Source organism: Ptychodera flava, chromosome 22 (assembly GCF_041260155.1).
Source record: "Ptychodera flava strain L36383 chromosome 22, AS_Pfla_20210202, whole genome shotgun sequence".
Classification (NCBI taxonomy): domain Eukaryota; kingdom Metazoa; phylum Hemichordata; class Enteropneusta; family Ptychoderidae; genus Ptychodera; species Ptychodera flava.
The window spans coordinates 4578796-4585705 of record NC_091949.1 but is presented as its reverse complement, the minus strand read 5'-3'; positions in this window follow the sequence as shown (position 1 = coordinate 4585705).

Genomic DNA, 6910 nt, shown 5'->3' with positions numbered 1-6910 from the left:
CTCTTTAAAGTTGTTACTCGTAGCCCTACCCGGCAAACTCATAGAAATGCAAGGAAGAACACTGTCCTGTCCCGTCCATTGATGTCAAGCTGAGATCCCATCGCTCGTTCTATGGACTTCTTTTACGCCCATGCTCGTTCTTTATTATAACCGGATATTACTCAGAGAAAAATTCGCCGGTGCAGCGTATGTGTTATGGCCTGAAGTCTGTTTTATTGTAATGCCGATAGTCAGGACGACGACTTTCAAAGCGCAAGCCAAAAACAAAGTAGATAAGGTGCGTGATCGACCAACACTCAGTGCAGATTGCCATAGGGAATAACAGATTAAAATTCGACGACACACTCTTTCCGATTCACCTGAATCTCTTGCAATGTTTCATTTGTATGGCAAAAAAATGAAATTCAGTCACAACAAAATATATTAGGTCATGCAGTAACCAGTATCCAACCATACAGTATTGTTTAATTAGAATTGATATCATGACAGGATTTTCATTAGGATATCTGACAGGGCAGACTTTGAAATTACAGGGAGGGGGAACACGCAAAAGGCTGAGTGGAAAGTGTCAGAGTTTGGGGTTTTCTATCTTGTGTGAAAAGCTGTGATTAATTGATGCGTGCAATGGTGTAGTCTGGTGCAATCTTAGAGGTGTTTCAATTAATTTTTCACCAAAAATTGAGTACTCCCTTCTTTTTGTCCGCATTTTGAGACCCCGTAGGTCCAGGCCCTCCAGGCCGTGAATAATGATGGCCCCCTCAAGTACCAAGCTGATAATTAGCATTTTACATACCCGTCATGATGACTGCTCCTTTTCACCCAACATGATACCAAGAGGAAATCCTTGACCCGAGGATTGTGGGCAGGCCAGGTCGCCATTGCTCAAATTTTACATTGGTTGGTTGCGAGGGACACTTCATTCCTGACTTTAGAGGCACCTATTTCATTTGATACGGTGATTTATATATCATGTTAAAGCTGAAACAGTCACCTTTGTTGTTGTAATTTTTCGATAGAAGGTTTACAAAGGAGACTTTTGGCATAAAATAGAGTTAAATCTGTTTTAGACCATACTTCTCGTAACTATTGGTCGACTGACAATAGGAACCCTTTTGAAAGTACGAATCTGGGTATGTAAAATGCTGTATAAATTTGAATATCAGGGGAATTCGCAAAATAGAATACTGCAACTGATGTAACTACACTCTATGACGTCACATGTTGCCGCGAGAGCAGCGACCGACGGAACATCCAACTTTTAAATACGTTAGTTCAGTATTTCAATCGAAAACGAAAAATGAAACAAATCCGCAAAGTTTTGAAGAAATATGTTTCATTTGTTGAACCTGTGAGAAATAACCTATTACATTGAGTTTTAATGGTGATCTTTGGCATACCAAAGTACACCCTGAATGAACCACATGAGTTCACCAACATATGCCATACAATTTACGCACGACCTCCTACTATCAGACGAGCAGTATTTGAGAAACGATTTTTTTTGAATAAAAATGGAAAAACACTGCCCCCAAAATACAAATTTCATCATAATTTCAATATATCGCATTTAGTTCATGTTTAACAACCCGTCTACCAAATATCAAAGCTATCACTTGTGACTGCAAAGGTAACGGACGACTGTATATTAAATTGTTTTGTTGAAGTGTAACACTGCATGGCTAATTTATATATTGTGCGCGGAGTCCCTATCGTTTCTTCAATTCGCACACAGACAAAGTTAACACACATATACTCTCTCTCTCTCTCTCTCTCTCTCTCTCTCTCTCTCTCTCTCTATCTATCTATCTATCTATCTATCTATCTCTCATCAAATTCTAAAACTGATTTTTCAGGTTGACATCAAAGATATAGTCATGCGATGTGGGCGTTGTCACGGTACTGAAAAATCACCATGCTTTTGTCGGCGATCCAAGAAGTGTTTGTGTTCACTCTCCACTCCGTATTCGAAGGGAACTGGAATATCAACCAACACATAACTTAAGAGTTCACATCGGCATCGACCCAGGCTATCACGAATTACTTAGACAAAACTAGACATTTGAGCTACATAACAGTAGATTAACGCATTTAAGGGGCTGCAGCTTGGTAGCTACAAAATAAAACAAGACGTCAGACGTGTCTTGAATTGTGCAGCAAGTGTTTTCATGGATGCCTCGTCGCTTCATTTGTTCAATATATACTACGCCTGTCTTTCAGCTATGATATGAATGTAACATGCCACAACTTTTAATTAAATCGCTTGTATCAGAAATGTAATTAATCTCAAGAGTGAGAATTGTCAACTATCAGTTGCTAGATTGAAAATATGCATTATGATTCTTATATTGAATGTCAGGAATAACATCTTTTTCTTTGAAATCCATCTCAGTCGTTCAACGGCCGTGTGATATTTCTTTGATGGCGGGAAGTACCGCTTTGTATTCAACGAGTCATCTCTCTCTAAGAAATCATCGGTAATCATTTTCCTACATTACTAGAATCGATATTCGTTGAACATATGATGAAACCAGCTTGCCTAAAACATGCCAATACCTTAGCAAGTATGTACCAAAGCAGCATGGTCATGTTATCAGTAATTTAGTAAATCGCAACGTAGTGTTATCTCGGCAAAATTACAGTGAAATCTTTTGAGATGTACCTATCGTGTTTCGTGGTTAATTTTGAAAACACAAATCAAATCTTTCCCAACGAAGATTTGAATACAGAAGAAAACGTCATTAGTTCGGTTACTAAATTAAGTGGAATATGTTCAGGGTCCATAAACTCCGGTAGACTACTTGAAAAGGCATCTTTAAGTTAACCTTAATGTCAAAACGGCGTTTCCTGCTATCATCAAACGCGAATTGTCATGAGAACATTTATAACACTAATGCCCTACAGGGTGTAATGCAGAGACGACTTTTTATGATGCGTGTCACGAAGTGGGTCTCTATCAAACAGAGTGACCTTTATACATCAATTGGTGTTGGCCGATTTACCGTTGATTTACTCTCTCGTATGTCTATGATTGTACTTGATAGCGTAAGTGTGACGTTTGAAAATTAACTGTAACTTCGGTTTATGGTATCTTTTCCTGTTCAATTATCGAAGAAAATCGAGCGTCTAGGACGATTGAAACGAGCCATTCGTAAACCTGGACAGTAACACACATGCCCAGATGCCAACTTGATTTGCACTGTTACTTGCTTGGGGTTAGTGTTGTTTTTTTTTCAAGAAAATGTATTGCCGCCCTAATCCTAAATCTACACCAGCAACTTGTCTCGTATGGGGGAAATCGGCAATGATATATGGTGCAAAAGGAATTGTTTGTGTTATCTTCACGAAGAGATCATTACAAGTATTAAAACTTTTCAAAAATGCTATGTATCACCATAGAATCTAAAAGTGTGGTGTCATAAATGTTCTGTAAATGAAAAAGTCGTTTGTTATTCTAAACAACCTCAAACATCAACAAAATAGAGAAAGACATCCGACGCTTTTAACTCACTGTGTCCTAAAAATATACCCAATTTCATTCTCAATCTCACCAAAGTTTGAATTAACATAATTTTCCTCCAAGGAAAGTAAATCCTTGATATCTAGTGTGGCAAAGGGGGACTAAAAGCATATTAGTATTAAATGATATGAGTTCTGTTCCAATGTAAAAGGAAGACGTACTTTTGCATGTGATCATGTATATTTCAGTGGTAAACGAACGATCATTAATGTTGTATGTTTATCTCAAAAAGAGGGGTTAATTTTCTGTAAACATCCTTTGAATGTATTTGATATGTCAGTGATTTTGATTATATTGTACGTCGCCAAATGTATCAAAATATCTATCGTTAGAGACTAAAAATATAAATTATTCTCTCAAATATAATTTGGACCATAGAGTGTCAAAATATCAGCCAGAAAAGAAGTATTTCGTCTAAGTATATATGGTGAAATACACTTCAATCCAAAATAGCTTTTGATTTAAAATATACGGGAATATTACGAGGTACATAAATGTGCATAAACAGAAAAGAAAACGGCGTAAAGACAATGTCAACGTCTTATTTGAATGGTCTTTGTGGATTTATAATAAATATTATTGAAGCATTTGGCGCCCAGTACTATAAACCACATATTGTATTGTTATTCAATTGTAATACTGTCAACTGGTTTTTTTTAGTGCCTTTTAAAGTGGGCGTGCGTCAGCCAATTTAAGTGCCTAAGGAATCAACAGTGTGATACACCCGTCTAACCTTTATGGGTTCATGAAATTCACATGATTAGGGGAATTCACATAGTGACCCTCCCCCTTGTCTGACATTATAAAACTTGACCCTCCCCCCACCACTGCACATTCACAAGTTATTTTAACTTTATTTTAATTTTGCGAAAATACCTAGTATGTGGAGAAAAGCTATAATCAAACCAATACCCAAAAATGCATTGAATGATCCCCGAGTTCCTTTAAATTATCGAGGAGTAAGCCTTCTGTCAACTGTAAATTGTATTCTGGGATTATAAATAATAGACTTGTTCAATATTTTGACACAGAAAATATTTGGAGAAAAGCTATAATCAAACCAATACCCAAAAATGCATTGAATGATCCCCGAGTTCCTTTAAATTATCGAGGAGTAAGCCTTCTGTCAACTGTAAATTGTATTCTGGGATTATAAATAACAGACTTGTTCAATATTTTGACACAGAAAATATTTAAGTCGATGAGCAAAATGGTTTTAGAGAAGGTAGGGCCTGTATCAATCACATTTATGTTATGACAAGTATTATCAGAAATAGAAAAGCGTCAGGTTTGTCAACATTTGCAGCTTTTATAGATATGAAAAAAGCATTAGATTGGATAAACAGAAATATGTTGTTCTTTAAGTTACTTGAAAATGGTGTTTCAGGCAAATTGTACAAGACAATTAAGATTTTCTATGAGAACCCACTTTCTTGTGTTAATGTAAATGGTTTGCTTTCCCCTTCGTTCTCAACAGATTCTGGTGTTAGACAGGGAGATACCTACACTCTTTTCTATTTATTTGAATGATTTTGCGAAAGAGGTAAACAATCTCCATATTGGAGTTCCAGTTGGTGACCGAGAGGCTGCGATTCTGCTGTACGCAGATGATATAGCCATTCTTGCTGAAAATGAAGAAAATCTCCAAAAGGCTGTTGAGTGTCTAGAAAATTGGTGTAAGAAATGGCGTATGGTAGTAAACGAAAACAAAACACAAGTTGTTCATTTTATAAATAAAAATGTCAGGCTGTCAAATTTTGTTTTTAAATATGAAGGACGGAATTGAGAAACGATGTCTCAGTATAAATATCTAGGTGTGGTTTTCAATGAGTTTTTAGATTACGAAGTAACGGCAAAAATCTTATGCAATACAGCAGGAAGAGCTTTGGGAGCTGTTATTTCTAAAATTCATAGATTTAAGGATTTCCATTACAATACTTTTTCTACTTTGTACAATTCTTGTGTTATACCAATTTTGGACAACTGTGCGGGGATATGGGGATTTGGTCAGTTTAAAAACTGTGACACAATAGAAGATCGAGCATTGAGATATTTCATGGGTGTACACAAATAGGCACCAAAGTTGGCTTTAAATGGAGACGTGGGGTGGGTTAACCCAAGTTTTCGTCGAAAGCTTGCAATATGTTACGTTTCCGGAATAGACTGTTGAAAACACAAGACAACAGAATGACGAAATCAGTGTTTCTGTGGGATTATACTTTGCAAACAAAGAATTGGTCTAACGATATAAAAAGTGTTCTCTCAGAAATTGGCTTTCAAAATAAATTTATGAACCGAGAAACGATAAAATTAGAAGAAGCTCATGAATTGTTAAGAATTTTTCATGCTAGAAAATGGGAACTAGATGTGCAACAGAAGTCAAAATGAAGAACGCATTGTATTTTTAAAAAGGAATACGGAAAAGAAATGTATTTGACAGGTCGTATGTCTCGCCGGAAGCGGTCTCTCATGGGCCAGTTTAGGACGGGCATACTCCCACTTAAAATAGATACGGGGAGATTCAGTAATCTTGCAGTGGAACAGAGGTTATGCGAATTCTGTCCTTTTCATGTTGAAGATGAATTTCATTTTTTGTTAAAATGTACTCTGTATGAAGATTACCGTAAGTCACTTTTAGACAATATATTGACTGTTATGCCAGATTTTTATGACTTAAGCAAGGATAACAAGTTATGTATACTTATGACAAAATTCTGTAATGATGTAGTAGACTACATTTATTAGGCATTTTCGAGAAGGAAAAGCACACTTTACAAATAATGTATCCTTTTTTGTCTTCAATGTGGTATTCATTATTATTAAGGTGTCTTACAAGCCAAGCGGGCTGGATGTGGCAATACAAAAACACTTCATTTTATTTAAATTGTGAATAAATCCACATAGGACACTTAAATAAATAAAATACAACGACAACTACAACAACAACCACATAACGCCGGAAGACAATACAGTGTCCACGAGCGTATTAAAACTAGTCAGGAAATGGTTAAAGTAATGGAGAATCAATTTAACTCATGACATTAGCCCTGTGTATAAATTAAATGTAATGTACTAGAAATTTAAAATCATTGATCTCGCCAAAAGAAACTCGAACGCTTAAGACACCCTTTCATACCCTAATTTGTACTGCTATATAATATTGGTAATAAAGGACAAGAATTTGACACTTTTAATAGTTACAATATCAATGAATAGGGGATAACGTTTAAGAATGGAAATTGTGAAGTAAATATATAGTTCTAGGGATTCATTTCACTAAGTTTCATATTATAACAATTGAAGCAAATGTTATGTACATTAGCTGTTTCAGCTATTCCTTGGGAGAATACTGCAGTGGTGGGGGAGGGTCAAGTTTTAGAATGTCAGACAAGG